The 16185-nt window shown below is 43.2% G+C and overlaps 1 pseudogene; it reads left to right on the top strand.

Annotated features, from left to right (window-relative positions):
* Nucleotides 1–10319: 10319 nt before the first annotated feature.
* Nucleotides 10320–15524, top strand: LOC117707446 (acyl-CoA-binding protein-like; annotated as a pseudogene).
* The last annotated feature ends 661 nt before the right edge of the window (nt 15525–16185 follow it).

The raw sequence follows: 16185 nt of genomic DNA, 5'->3' as shown, positions 1-16185 counted from the left end.
TAATTGTATTTTGAGAGAAAAGTTTCATTTTAACAGGAAGGGTGATGTGTAGGAGGAGCTAAGGTAGGAGGAGTACTGAGAGGAAGAAAAGGAGTAAGAAGAGGAGAAGAAGAAAGAGAGGAGAAGCTAGGTGAAGAAAGAGAGAAAGAGGGGGGAGACAGGGAGGCAGAGGTTCAAGTATCTCCACCAGTCAAAGATAGTTGTTATATCTAGGTTGGTCAGTGGGTTACACCTCTGATTGAACAATTCCAAACTTATAAAGCCTATGATTAACATTATTTTTAAAAAATGTATAAATGCAAAAAGGAAAAGGGGGCATGGGATAGGGGTTTCCTAAGGGGATGGGGAGAATGGGGATAGGGGATGCCATCTGAAGTGTAAATAAAATATCTAATAAAAAAAAATAAAAAAAAAAAAGAAGATATGCATAGACATAAAGTAAAAAAAAGAAAGAAAAAAGAAAACTATGTTACAGATGAGACATTATTAACCTTTGTTTGTATATTATGGAAAAATAAAATTTTACTTAATATTAAAAAAAAAAAAAGAAAACACTAATCAAAATCTGTGAGGTCTACATTCTGGTCACTTATTTGCTCCCTTGGGCCATTCCTACTGTTAAAGTACTCTTCTGTTCTTGTAGGAGACCTGGGTTCAGTTCCCAGCATCCACATGATAGCTCATCACCCTCTGTAATTCCAGTTCCATAGGACCAGACACCCTCTTCCGCCTTGTCTGGACACCAGGGCAAGGACGGGAGCAGCTGGCTTACTAGGCAAAGTATCAGCTAACCTGGTACTTATCAGCTGATCGGTTCTGAGTAAGGTAAGGGGGGTAGTGGATGGGTGATGAACAGGGGAATTTCAGAACATTAAAATAACAGAGCATGGGTATTATGATCATAACTTTTTACCATATTAGTAGCATTCTTCAGTGTCAGCCACAAAACCAACAGTGAGTTCATGTGCAGGTGCAGAAAGGACTACCTGGTGGTCAGCTCTGACTCAAGATATTTTAGACATGACAGTTTATATTGACCTTTGATTTGATGGTCCTATGAAAAGCTTTGTGGAATTTCTTAAGCTTAGCAAACCTCATACAGAACATTCAGAACATACAGAACAAAACAGGGAATGTGGCCAGCATGTCCTTGAGCTAAGTCACTTCTCTGTGTCAATGACTGGGAGGCATGTTACAGCAAGAATATGAAGTAGCTGGCAGGCATGGGACAGAATGGCTACAGCTCTTCTGGGGGAGGGATCAGATCATAAGAGCTCATACCTCTGTGTTTGGTCATCTTCACAGTTGTTTGAGCTTCAATCAGTCAGGACTGAGACTTTGCAGACTGCTAATACACAGAGCGATGTGCCAGGGTGATGTGCCCAGAGATCTCGTGGAGAAGCTTTTCGGCTCTCCTGCAATCACTGGGCCCTATGAAATTCTTCTATTCCATTTGTAATTATCCTGTATAATAAACCTATAGATGTTAAGTGTTTTCCTCAGTTCTGTGAGACACTTGAGGAAACAATTTGATGGTCAAGGAACCCCAATTTAGGATCTGCCAGAAGCACAAGTAACAAAACCCAGGGCTGTGATTGGCCTTGGAAGTTGTGGGGAGGGCACACCGTGGGGACTGGTTTCTTTCACTGTACAATCTGCCACTTTCCCAATACAGTGTCAGAACTGAATCAGATGAGAGGACGCCCAGCTGGCATTTGCTGCTGCAGAATCTATTGTTGGCTTGGTATGTGAAGGTCCCTCTGTATTAGTCAGGGTTCTCTAGAAGAACAGAACTGATAGAATGAATATACACACACACACACACACACACACACACACACATATAATATTTGATTACACTGTGAACCCACAAGACAATATACTAGAAAAACCTGTGTCTAGTTGTGCTATGGCTCAACCCCAGCACACTTTTTTTGTTAGGGTCCAAGAATTGCTGAAGAATGACACCCAGACTCAAATAGTATGCAAAAGCAAAGAACATTTATTCAGCTGAATTTTCTGTGTGCAGGGATCTCCCCATTTGGGAATGGAGACTGCTGGTGGACTTGTATGCCCAGCTTTTATTGTCAGCTAGGGGGACAAGAAAATTCCTGGGAGGGTATATTTTCACCTTGATTTGACTTTGATCGGTTAGCTCTATCTCCAGGTCTAATTCATCCATTGATTAGGCTCTGGAGATTTGCCAGAGGTGGCTTACTCATTCTAGCTACCTATTCTTACTTCAGGCCAAATGACAAGGTGTTCTTGGACTGGCTGCCCGAGGCTGTGGTTGGCTGACCATAGGTTCCTGGATCCAGGTTCTCCTTTCTGGGAAACAGAAACTTAGGCCTAATCTCCCAAACTGCCAGTTTGCAGCCTGTCATGAAGTCAGCCTGGCTTTGGCTAACTCAGTCCTCTCACTTTAATTTAAGAATGTTGCAAGATATTTTATCACACTGTGAGATCGTATACTGGAAAAGCCCCTCTCCAGTGGTGGCGTGACTCAGCCCTAGCACACACCTTTCATTTGAAATTTTTCTGTCTGTGTTTGTTGTAGACAAGATGGAATAAAGTCAATCATAGGTCAAGAGGCAGAGCAACCAAGCAGTTGACAGGGAGTGAAAGTAGTGAAAACACAGAGAGTGAGAGGCAGTCAGGAGGACGGATAGAGAGATGAGCTGGAAGTAGAAAGGAGGAACATTCGGTTGGAAGGGTTTTGGGACAGTGTGGAGAAGGAGAACTGGCTCCTTCCTTCTGGGAGGATGGTTGAGGAGGAAGGTCAGTGAGGCGATTTCTCTGCCTCTCTGAGCTAGCAGGCTTTCACCACAGTGTCTGGCCCCAAGTCTTTTTTTTTTTTTTGGGGGGGGGGGGAGTGAACATTTGGGACTTTGTTTTAAAAACATATATGCATTTCTCTATAGTTCAGTACATGAGGCCAGACGTCTCATCTGGTTTTCAGTACACCAGAATCACACAGAAGTGGGCCAGTGAAGGAACAGACTTCAGAGAGAGACTGAGACGAAGCAGGAAAAAGGAGAAAGCCTCCTTCTCCCATGGTTTTTATATAAGCAGCCAGAAGAAGATGTGCCCCACACTAAAGGTGGATTTCCCAACCTCAAAAAATCTGGATTAAAGGTGTATCTTCCCACTGCAGAGATCTAGATTAGAAGTGGGTTTTCCCACTTCAGATTATTTAATTAAAAAAAACAAAAAACAAATCCCTCACATGTGTGCCCGGCCACTTGGGTTTTATTAATTTTATATAGCCATTATAACTTCCTAATATAGTCAGAGGTGGTCTTTGTAATTGAGAATATTGATGAAGAAACTGAGATTAAGTCTGGTTTTGTTTTTCCTACATACAAATAAAAAGTGCTTTACTGTGGAGGAATTTTAATTTAGCAATGTAGCTGCTCTGGCGAGTTATCATATCCAAAAACTGTCTAGGTCTGTGATCTGCTGGAATGATACCCACACCTTTAATCCCTCTGGCTGGAAAATGCCCTCAATACACACCTTTAATCCCCAAACAATGTCATGACATCAGAGAAAGTTTTTGACAGAATGAGTCAGGAGAGAGGGAAGGCAGTTTTACTGGGAGAGTTTTACAGAGACAGGTTGCAGGTAAACACAGAACAAGCCAGAAGAAGCCAGAAGATTAAAACAAATGGCCAGAGTTAGAGGTCAAGCAGAGCAATTCAGTGGGAAGCTGAGAGAAGCCAGATTGAGTCAGTCAGCTTGGAGAGGAGTTTGAGCCATAACAGCTGAGTTGAACCAGCCAGCCAAAGTTCAGAAAGACCTAGGAGGGGTAAGCTTAGCGAATGATGTTACTTTTGCATTTTACAGACAAGAAGTGTTGGGCCATGGAAGGGTATCCTGGTTTTTGGGTTGTGGGTTCGGCCATGCCCCAAGAACCCAGGCTCCTGTCACAAGTCTAATCTCCATTCAACCTGTGCCCTTCCCTTCAGTCACTACACAGGTGGAGGGCGTGATAAACAGGCCCCAGGCCCTAGAGAGATTTACATACTAATGAGATACCTGAAGGCCAGAGGGTGGAGTCAATTAAGCATTCCTCCCCAGCCCCTTCCCCCTCTTCCCCTCCCTATTTAACTCAGGTCCGAGCTGGGTTTTGGGAGTGTGCATCCAGATCCATCCACCGTCTGCCATGCCAATAAACTGGTTTTGGAAACCCAAGGACTTTCTCGTGTGTTGGGGCTGCGCCGTGAGGAATTGTGGAGAGGCCTTTAGTCAGCAGCCGGGCCTAACTTCCAGGTGGAGGAACCCAGAGCATTCCCAGCCGACTACACACAGTGTGGCCTGAGGAACCCTGGGTTCTCCAGCTGTTTTTGTTTGTTTGTTTGTTTGTTTGTTTTTCTACAAAGAAGTATTTAAATAGTACAGAATAAAACAATGTAATCAGTTGGGTTAGCTATTTATTTTAATCATACTTAAGGTTAACTTTCACTTAGTTTGTAATGAATTGTTCTTGAGTCCTCAGTGAGTACTTTTGTTAATTTTGTCCAAACTTCCCCACCGCCCCATTTAATTTTGTTTAGTTTGGATATAATATTCTAGGAAAATCTAGTGTAGTTAGTTTCCATAGGTTATCATGATTGGCAGGTTAGTCTGTCTGTCTGTCTGTCTGTCTTTCTTTTTCCCTTTCCTTTCCTTTCTTTCTTTTATTTTGTTCCATTAACTACTGACAGCTTTCCAAGTTATTCTAACATTTCAGATGGCACTGATTTCCTTATGAGGTGTCCACCAGAGCAGACTACTTGAACACGGGCTAAGCCCATAGAAGATCTTTATTAGTCAGCCAGCAACTTCACTGGGTGTTCAGGACCCCCATGCAGTCCTGGGCCTTTTTTAGGGTTAGCTTTTAAGCCAAAAAACCCCCACATCCTGTGTTGACACATCAGTTATCGAGAACAGTTAGCTACAAGCAGAACTAAAGAAGACAAAAGGCGGGATTAGTACATTCAGGGACTTTCCAGGAACTGTGGACTTTGATGGATTATGCCTTTGTTCTTGTTTGGGCAGGTGTTGCTGCCTGTGCTGGATTCCAGGGCCTGAATGGGCCTTCCATCCTGGCATCAGTCACACTAAGGTCTGGAGCTTTTTAAGGTTGGGAACTCTGTAACAATTTATTATTTGTGACAGAATTTGTGCAAATTTGCTGAAAACTGACAAGACTACAATAATTTCACATACTGGATTGAGTAGGTAATCTAACATGGAGGCTGGAAGAAAGTGTTGAAATCCTGGTACTGGAGCTATAGACACTTGTCTGTGTGATGTTGTCACATGCATGATGGGAATTTAACTCAGGTCCTCTGAAAGAGCAGCCAGAACTCTTAACCTTTGAACCTTGACTCCAGCCATCATCTGCATGATACTTTTTAAATCTGTATTATCACTTGCTAATTGGATATTCTGGCTTTGTTTTAGTGGTGGAAACGTATATTTTTGCAGCATTTCCATTATTTTTTTTGTTCTTACTAATCTATTCAGTGCAGAATTTCCTGAAGATCTTCTAATCTACCAGATATAACCAGAAAGACCTAAAGGCCGGATGGCATCTAAGGACAACAGGAAATGTCAATCTGAAGTTAGCTGAATTTCAGACATGAAAAGGAGTGTATGGCAAATGGACAGGGCAACCATCAGTAACAGTACATACGAGGACATGTACCTCTCGGATGAATGATCTCTGGGAATCATTAGTTGCATTGGGAAAGCTCCTTTGTAGGAGAAAAACAGACCCCGCAGGTAACTTGGTGGCTATCATTCCACTCATTCTTATTTTTAAATTTGCAGAGAGGATGTCTGAGACCTAGGAGGGGGTAAGCTGTGTTATAAACTGAAAACACCTTTTTACTAAGTGCTTAGATTTATCCTATCAGAAGTGATTCCCAGGGCTGGAGAGATGGCTCAGTGGTTAAGAGCACTGACTGCTCTTCCAGAGGTCCTGAGTCCAATCTCCAGCAACCGCATGGTGGTTCACAACCATCTGTAATGGGATCAGATGTCCTCTTCTGGTGTGTCTGAAGACAACTACAGTGTATATAAAATAAATAAATATTTTTTAAAAAAGGAAAGTAACAGTAGTTTAAAGAAAAGAAGAAGAAGAAAAAGGAGAAGGAGGAGGAGGAAGAAGAAGAGGAAGAGGAGGAGAAGGAAGAAGGGGAGGAGGAGGAAGAGGATGAGGAAGAGGAGAAGGAAGGGGAGGAGGAGGAGGAAGAGGAGGAGGAGGAAGAGGAGGAGAAGGAAGAAGGGGAGGAGGAGGAAGAGAAGGAAGAAGAGGAGGAGGAGGAAGAGGAGGAGGAGAAGGAGAAGAAGGAGAAGGAGAAGGAGAAGGAGAAGGAGAAGGAGAAGGAGAAGGAGAAGGAGAAGAAGAAGAAGAAATCTCCAGAAGAAAAGCCTCCTTCTTTGGTACCTTTGGAGTGGTATGGTGGTGAAGGAAACTTGTGGAAGATACAGGAAGAGACAAGACATCTGTAGTAGCTTGGTGCCTATGGTGCTCATGGAGGGGTCCCAGGCTTCCTTGGGAATCAGTGGAAATTCCAATGGAGCAGGAATGCACAGCACTGGCAGGGGCCTAGTGGGTTAGGAAGTCAGTGTTTGGGAGCTACCACTCAGTGTTTGCCTGAGAGACTGAGATTGCAAAAGGGAACCACATCATGGAGGTGATGTCATGAGCCAGCGGCTACTGAGTTCTCTCACTTTCTGTGACCTTATTTTATATCCATGAGGCAGAGGAAGCTGGGCAAATGGATACATAAGATAATCTTGAGATCAGAGGTTGTCTTTGGAATCTAGGAAGTCTTATGGAGCCACCTGGGAGCTCCTGTCATGGAAATATGATCTTTCTTTGTGTTTACAGCTTTCAATGTTGCATGTGTTCTTGTTGAAGACTTGTCCACAGTTTGGGAAATCTACCAATTTGGGCTCTGAGGATTGTCTCAGAGACATCTTTGGGCTTTATCAATCTATGGATTTCATTCCAAAAGGAGCCCCCTGCCCTGTGTGTGTATGTGAGTGTGTGTGTGCTTGCACATTTGCATGGGTGTGCATACTAAAGTCAGTGTGATCAGTGCTTTCCTTAACTGCTCTCTACTTTATCTTTGGAGACAGTGTCTGTCAATGAACCTGGATCTCATAGACTGGGCTAGACTGCCTAGCCAGCAGCACCAGGGGTCCTCCTTCTTCTGCCTTCCCAGTGCAGGGATCCTAAGTGTGTGCTGCTCCATCTACCTTTTAATGTGGAAGACTGCATTATATATTATTATTATTATTATTATTATTATTATTATTATTATTATTATTATTATTATTTGTTCTTTGGGACAGGGTTTCTCTGTGTAGTCCTGGCTGTCCTAGAACTCACTCTTTAGACCAGGGTGGCCTTAAACATACAGAGATGTGCCTGCCTCTATCTCCCAAGTTCTGGGATTAAAGGTGTGCGCCACCAGTACCTGGAATCAGATTCAATTTCTATGCTCAGAATCCAGAACTTGAATATTTTCCACTAATTTATGTCTTAAAACTTGAACCGGGCGGTGGTGGCACACGCCTTTAATCCCAGCACTTGGGAGGCAGAGGCAGGCGGATTTCTGAGTTGGAGGCTAGCCTGATCTACAGAGTGAGTTCCAGGACAGCCAGGGCTACACAGAGAATCCTTGTCTAGAAAAACCTAAAAAACAAAAAACAAGACAAAACAAAAAACTTGAAAAGATGACCAGTAACTTTTTGCTATCCATCTCAATTTAATTACCTGAGTCCAGGGCCAAGAGGGACCCTGAAGAGGTCTCAGTCACATTCTAAGAATGAGGTATCTGGCAGATAGAGGGTGCACACTGAAGTAAAACATCTTTTGTATGTCTGTATATGAGCCCCGAGGGTTCCATCCTCTGCATCAACGCTATGAACACAGAGAAAAGAACCAAGCTCACTGTCTTAGGGTTTTTATTTCTATGCAAAACATTATAACCAAGAAGCATCATGACCAAGTTGGGGAGGAAAGGGTTTATTCAGCTTACACTTCCATATTGCTATTCATCACCAAAGGAAGTCAGGACTGGAACTCAAGCAGATCAGGAAGCAGGAGCTGATGCAGAGGCCATGGAGGGGTGTTACTTACTGGCTTGCTTCCCCTGGCTTGCTCAGCTTGCTTTCTTATAGAACCCAGGACTACCAGCCCAGGGATGGCACCACCCACAATGGGCCCTCCCCCCTTGATCACTAATTGAGAAAATGCCTTACAGCTGGATCTCATGAAGGCATTTCCTCAAGGGAGGCTCCTTTCTCTGTGATAACTCCAGCTTGTGTCAAGTTGACATGGAAAGCCAGCCAGTACACTCATTTCCAAGTTCCAAATGAATCACAGTCACTGCCATGGCAGGCTCTCTCAAACCACAACCCATATAGACATGATAGGAGGACCTTATTCTCCCAGAACAAAGAAGACAAATATCTGTGTGGGAGCCTGACCCTTCCCCAACTGGAGCTGACGTAGATCATTCCAGTCATCACCAGTGCTAGCCACTGTGCTCTCTTGCTGCTGTGAGTCCCCAGTGCCATCCCATACCATTCTGGCAACTCAGCTACTCTCTATAGCTGCTGTTCCTGCTGCTGTGCAGCGAGCTGGCTTCTGTCCATTGTCTTTCTTAGCTCTGGCCATTCATAGTTTCTGACTACTCTCGACTTTCATTGTCCTGTAGCTTCTGATCGTTGCCCTTTCTCTGGCTTTGTCCTTTCTACTTTCCAAGCTCTACTCAGCGAACTGCTGCCTTTCTTTGTGTGTTACCTACTCAGCTTTCTAAGAGAGAATAGTGATGTGGTTGTTTCACTATGGCCACCTCTGTTAGACAGGGCTATTATCCCAAACCATACCCTTGTCCTAAAAACTAAGGTGTGGCTTTCAGGCTTTTCTGATCTCATCTCACAAGGGGATGTGTTTGTAGTTGATGCTACAAGTGTGTGATGATGATAATGAAGAAGAAGAGGAGGAGGAGGAGGAGGAAGAAGAGGAGGAGGAAGAGGAGGAGGGGGAGGGGAGGAAGAGGAGGAGAAAGAAGAAAACAGCTTTTACAGTGTGGTAATTGTGGGCCAGAATTGTTTCAAGTATTTAATATTTAGTCTCTTCAGACTTTGAGACCAGAAATAATATTTCCATTTCACAGAGGAGGGCAAGATGATTAGCATGGACCAATGTTCCTGGGATCAGGTACCCAGTAGCACAACCCTAGGATCTTAGCCCATCAATCTAGCTTTTAACCTCTGCATTTCGGATGCAAGTGAACTGCTCAAAACCTCTGTTGGAGCGTCTGTGTGTGGCAGAGAATGCTGGGAGGAGAGCACCAAAGACTCCAGCTCTATGTTCGTGTGTCCAGTTGTAACTGGGAAGTATTTACCCAACTAAGGACCCTACAGGAGGCCAGCAGATTTCACTCCCCTGCAGGGAGCGTGGGGTGGGTTAGATAGGCCTGTCTGAGACCTATTCCTGCTGCTGTCAGTGGGCAAAGGAGTATTTATTGAGCACATATTATATGTTAGATTAAGTGCATGGCACTTTACATTATTTTTATTGAATTTTCTTCACATGAGGTGGGTATCATTTCTTTTGTCTTCTTTCTTTCTTTCTTTCTTTCTTTCTTTCTTTCTTTCTTTCTTTCTTCCTTTCTTCCTTTCTTCCTTTCTTCCTTTCTGATTCTGATACTGAGAACAAAATCTAGGACCTCCCATATTGGAGGCAAGCATCCTGCTGCTGAGCTACATCCCAGCTGGCCTCAGTTTTTTTTTTTTTTTTTCTTTAAAGAAAGAAATTGGACCCAGACGGACTCATCACTAGGTTCTCTTAGGATCTAATAGGAGGAATGTTGGTACTAGCCCATGGGATCAGGCTGGTGTGCTCCACCTGCAAGTTAAGGGTGTGATTTACTCATGCTCTATTCTCCCGCAGAAACCTTGTATCCCATCTGGATAAGATTGCAATTCCGTGGAATTTAAAGTGCCTGCTACTGAAATGACCACCCTAGCGACCTGCCCAGAAGGACTGGCCAAGCAGACTTTTACTAGTCTTTGAGTAAGGAAGAAATACACTCTCAAAATTTTACTATTATTTTTTGAGACAGAAGACTATTTTGTAGCCCTGGAACTCTCATGTAGACCAAGATGGCCTCTAACTCAGAGATGCACATGTCTCTGCCTTCCAAGTGCTGGGCTTAAAAGTGCATGTTACCATGTCCAGCACAAAATTTAAGGTATTAAGACTTGAAGACAGTTATAGCAATTAGTATAAACTGTGGGGCAAGCGGACTATGCTCCAAGTAGAAGAACTGGTAAGTCTGAGTGAGCCTAAACTCCGTGAAACTCAGAATTGAGTATAGTGCATGTGGGGCCAGCTCCCAGCCAAACTCTACCTACTGTGGAACAAGTAACCATGACACCCCACTGAGAGGGTCATAACAATCAGTCACTAGAAAAACATCTGCAAATAGAACATCACTAGCATCTCAAACTGAGCCAATGGGAAGCATCTACCCCCCCCCATCCCACCCTACTCTTCTATAATTATCAAGTTCCCATCCACAAGGAATAAAGCACACAGGTTATTTCACTGAGAGTCATCTGAGAGTGTCTGTTTTACTAAGCTGTACCACTCTGGGGAAGAGTTTTCTCTCCTGAAGCTTTCATCGATGGACCTTAGACTTGCCTGGAAGGCCTGGCTCGTGCCTCTGCAGTTCCTGCTGCACTTGCTAGCCACCCAGGATTGTCTGCTGTCAAAAAACAGTTGCTGCTGCCCCTGTCACTGACATTGGCACTGTCACAGTAGCAAGCGAGACTTGGGACCCAGGCTACCTGCCCTGCATGGGTTATACTCATTTTGTGAGTAATATAACAGTTTGTTGACAAATAGAGAAGTTGTAATTATGTAGGTGGTTATCTACCAGTTCAAAGAAAGGCCTCTGAAGAAACCAAACCCACAAACACCATAATTGTGGATTCCTAGCCTCTCTGAGTATGAGAAATAAGCTTATGTCAGTTAAACACTCAAGTCAGTAGTGTTTCAATATGGCATTGTTTTATGTTTTAAGTATGGCTTTATTCTGAGCAGTCTATGCTTGCCTTCCAGGAATCTATTCACAGTAGACACTGCTGGTTATTTTTTGAGTTCAGTTAAGTCAGCTCTGCCCACCTACCCCAGTCCTCTGACTGTTCCAGTCTTTGCCCGTTGCTGACAATGCTCTCAGGAAGGGCTTTGCTAATAACTCACAGATTCATCAAACCCTTTCTTCTTGATCTTTTTAAATATTTTCATCCTACCATACTGCCAGGACCATGTCACTCGTCTGGTCAGCGACATCTGTTTTTTATTTCTTCTCAGGTAGGATGGCAGCCTTGGAAGGCTGTTTCATTAATATTGGACTTTTCAGAGTTTCGCAGAAGCATTTTATCTTGTCCTATTTAGTTTATAGAAATTCAGGATCAAGTGTTTATAAATAATGCCAATGGTTTAAGTGAAAAATGATGCCAGGACTTAGAATCCAATCCTGTCCATTGTTATAAGAGACATCAGAAGATGGGGACTCAACAATAAGGAACACAGAATCACTTGGGAATCCCTAGAGATGCATTATAGATATTCTTGTTACAAAGACTGTTACTGAAAAAGAACTTCCTAAACGTCGCTAGTGTTTTGAAGAGAAATACGATTTTATTGTAAGATAGAAAAGGAAGCTTGAGTTGTATTATTCATTGTGATAAATTTGGGCTAAAACAAAGCTATGTGGATGGCTTTGGCGATCCAGGGTTGCCTGTCGCCAGCTTGTGAATTACCAAGAGCATTTGATTAAATGGCTTAGTCAGCAAGGCGTTCTCACAGGGGCAGCTGTGCTCACATGGGTGACGTTGTGTTCTCACAAAGGCGTCTTGACCCTGGTGGCACGCTTGACCTCTTCTTTGAGCCCTTTTTGCCAGTTCCCCATGGATTTCAACTCTTAGGATGCTTTTCGACATGCCCAGAATAAAGCTGAAATACAATCCTGCCATAAATCAATACCTATGAATGCCTACTATAAAAATTCCTAATTTATATGCTCCAGTGGTGTGTGTTCTTTTGAGAGACACAAAGCTATGCAAATACTAACCAGAAAGCACTGACCGAGGAGACCCACTTTGCTAAGACAGGGACCAACAGAATGCAGCAAGCTCAGCGCTACCACACAGTGTAGGGCTGCACAGACAGATGTGTCTGTGGGAAGCTGGTAAATGTATTCGCCCAATAGATGCTTGTCTTTTATATTCAAATCCATTCAGTATTGTGTAGTTATTCTGTCTTCTTGGAAAGCAGGACAGATTCTTTTTGTTTTGTTTTGTCTCCCCCCCCCCCCCCTCCCGAGACAGGGTCTCTCTGTGTAGCCCTGCCTGTCCTGGAACTCACTCTGTAGATCAGGCTGGTCTGAACTCAGAAATCTGCCTGCCTCTCCCTCCTAAGTGCTGAGATTAAAGGCGTGTGCCACCACTGCCCGGCACATGACAGATTCTTAATGCAATTTGCAGCCAAGTTGGAAGTATGAAAAGGTGTAGTGCTTCCTCTCTCTTCTTGCTGAGCGATTGCTATGAATATAGGCAGACTGTAGAAGGTTGTTTCCTCACAGTTAAGTACCACAGTTATGGGTAATGGGTAATCAAGGGCCACCTCCTAGCAGTGCCTTCTACCCTAACCCTACAGATGATGTGTATCTTTCACATTTAAAAGTTTGAAGTTTGCATTGAAGTTATGAAGTTCATATATATGTCAAATATGCTACAATTTTGCTTAATTTGGTGACTCACAGTTTCCCATCTTTATTTCAAGCACTCAAGATGGAAAACCAGAGTGGCACTGATTTACAGCTTCTCCTGTACCATGCCAGCTCATAGGCTGTCATGCTCCCACCTTGATGATAATGGACTGAACCTCTGAACCTGTAAGCCAGCCCCAATTAAATGCTGTCCTTTAAAAGAGTTGTCTTGGTCATGGTGTTTGTTCATAGCAGTGAAACTCTAACTAAGACAGTAGTATATTACCTAAGTTAAACCATATCTTTTCTTTTGTAGTTTCCTTCTTCATTGTAAGGCATCACCTCTAGTTAAGAATAGGTTACATCTTTTTGAGTTGATGGTCAAAGGTATCTCATAGAAGCCCTTAAACATCACAGGCTATTGCCAATGCTACTTCTACAACCTGGCTGTAAGACCTTATTGCTGAAGACATAGTTATGTTAGCCAATGTGGAGAAGTTGAGCTGTGGCTCAACTTGAAGCTTCACCCTACCAATAGTGCTAGAGGAGTACACGCTACCAGAGGAGAAAAGCAATCAGCCTCACCTAGCTGTGAGTCCTGCAAGCCACAGTGACAATCTGCCTACAGTGCATACCCGCTGGGGCAATAGTGGCACAGATGTTATGGGAGCAGTGAACTACATTTTGATTGGCGTTAAGGCCTGCTCCAGGAGATAGAACTCACACCTAATGCTGTTAATAAGGACAAGAACCGTGGATAGGTCATAAGCCCCAGTGGGAAAACCTACTAAAACCAATACCGCTAAATGAACATAGCAATAAAATCATTCTTAATGGCATATTGCTATATCAATAGATCAGTGTATCAATGAACCCTCATCAGAGAAGTTTCTTCTTGCAGCAGATGGTAATTAACACAGTGTTTTAGTCAGTGTTCTACTGCTGTGAAGGGACGCCATGACCAAGGCACACTGGAAACTAAACTGCAACCAAGGAAAGCATTTAATTGGGGCTTGCTTATAGTTTCAGAGGGTTAGTCCATTATTATCATGATAGGGAGCATGACAATATGAAAGCAGGCAGGCATGGACCTGGGGAGGTAGCTGAGAGCTTTACATCCCAATCCTCAGGCAGGAGAGAGAGAGAGAGAGAGAGAGAGAGAGAGAGAGAGAGAGAGAGAGAGAGAGAAGCACTGGACTTAGTGTAGGCTTTTGAAACCTCAAAGCCACCTCTAGTGATACATGTCCAACAAAGACACACCTACTCCAGCAAAGCCATATCTCCTAATCCTTCCAAACAGTTCCAACAGTAATCAAACATGAAAATATATGAGCCTATGGGAGCTTATCTCATTCAAACCACTAGAGACCCCCTCAAATGGACAAGGTGCAGAAAGCAAGATAATTTGGAGCATTCAGCCCTGAATAGCATGTCTGTATCACACTCCTCTCCTCAAGGCTCAGGGACCTATGCAAACGAGGAGGCAGAGAGATTGTGAAGACCCAGAGGTGATGCAGACTCCAAGAAAATCTTGTTCAGACACAAGAAGACTGACTCACTCTCTGACATCTTGCATAGAACCTGTGCAAGTTCAAACCAGACAAATCTTGGCATGGAGAAGAGGTGTGCACAAAGTCCCATGCCTATCTAGAAGCTATTGACAATTGATAGCTGCTGGGAAATAGAAAATCAGCTTTCTTCAGTGGAGTGACACTAGGTATATTAACCACACTCCAAGGTAGGCCCCATACTGAAGAAGAATTAGTTGACCAACATAAAATTGACTTCATGAGTTTGTGTGTGTGTGCGTGTGTGTGTGGTGTAGCATGTAGAGAGAGGTTTGTACCAAGTTGACAAAAACCAACCAGCAGAATTGACCACTTGTCAACTTGACACACAAATATATCCCATTTAAATCCATGACAGTTTCTTTCTTGTCCATCCCCATAGTCTCAATATTACTATTAACATGAAGGGGTGCTGGAGAGATGGCTCAGAAGTTAAGAGCACTTGCTCTTGTAGAGAACCAGGATTCAATTCCCAGCATCCACACGGTAGTTTACAACCATCTGTAACTGGTTCTAGGGGATACAATCCCCTCTTCTGACCTTCTGTGAACACAAAACACCCACACATAATAAAATATTAATACCACAATATAAAACATAAATCACTTTAAAAGTCCCCCAGTCTTTAAAAGTTTAAAAGTTTATTCTGGGGTTACTTACTGCCTGCCCTGTGCTTGTATCATCGTTCTTGTGATTAAAGTTACCTCACTATTACTCCTCAGGCTGAATTTGGCAAAACCCCAGAGAAGGTGAAGTGCCTCAAGATGAAACCATCTGACCAAGAGATGCTGTTCACTTATAGCCATTTCAACCATACCATGAATGACATCAACACAGATTTGCCAGGGTTATGTAATCTCAGAGGCAAGGCCGAGTAAGATGGGTGGCATCAGCGGAAAGGGACTTCCAAACACAGTGCCACAAAAACCTATATGAGCAAAGTGGAAGAGTTAAAGACCAAATCCAGAATACAAAGACCGGATTTGATACTTTTCCTATCCATGATTCCGCTGTTAGTTCACTGGCTACAGCTGTTTATCTTTATAATAATTCTTTTCTGAATAATTCAGATTCAACCAAAGGGGAAAAGAATTTTCCAGAAAAATGTAACTTCTCTTTTTCTTCTCTCTCTTGTAGAAACATTCTTTCACCAAGACGCTTCATTTTCTAATATTTTGGGCTTCCTTCTCTCTCTCTAACGCCCCACCCCTCCCCCACCCTCAATGTGGCTCCTTGCTGGTCTGACTGCCAGCATAAATATCACGGCCATTTCCTTCTCTCCTATCTCTTTCGGGCAGCTGCAGAAGTTTACATCTTGATTGCCCTGAGGTTTTCTTTTTTAAACTCTAATAAAATTGCCCTTGAGCTTCTATTTGAATCTATTATTAAATTCTTTTATTAATGAGACTGAGAACTTCAAGAGCACCCAGCTTTCACCTGTATCTGGAAACCCTAGAGCCAGAGTTACAGGCACTGCTGAGTCACCTAATGTGGGTGTCAGGAACTGTCCTCTGCAAGATTAGTGAACCTTGTAGCTTTGAAATCATCTCCTCAGCCCCCTGGTTCTTTTTTTTTTTTTTTTTTTTTTTTAAAGTAAATGTCACCTAAAATTGTTGCTAATTGTAGTAACAGCCCTGTCTACTAGGTTTAGAAGTAGCACAGGGTAGACATTGTTAGATATTAACTGGAACCCAGAAGGTCAGCAAACATTTAATGGGTTAACTAGTATTGGGGCTGGATCTTAAATAGAATCAGGTGTGGTGTCTCAAAATTTGAAGTACTAACATTTGGGAGGATGGGGTAGGGCTGGCATAATTCAAGGCCAGCCTGGG

Source organism: Arvicanthis niloticus, chromosome 4 (assembly GCF_011762505.2).
Source record: "Arvicanthis niloticus isolate mArvNil1 chromosome 4, mArvNil1.pat.X, whole genome shotgun sequence".
Taxonomy (NCBI): Eukaryota; Metazoa; Chordata; class Mammalia; order Rodentia; family Muridae; genus Arvicanthis; species Arvicanthis niloticus.
Note: the sequence above shows the minus strand (reverse complement) of the source record. Positions and strands in the feature narration are given on the sequence as shown.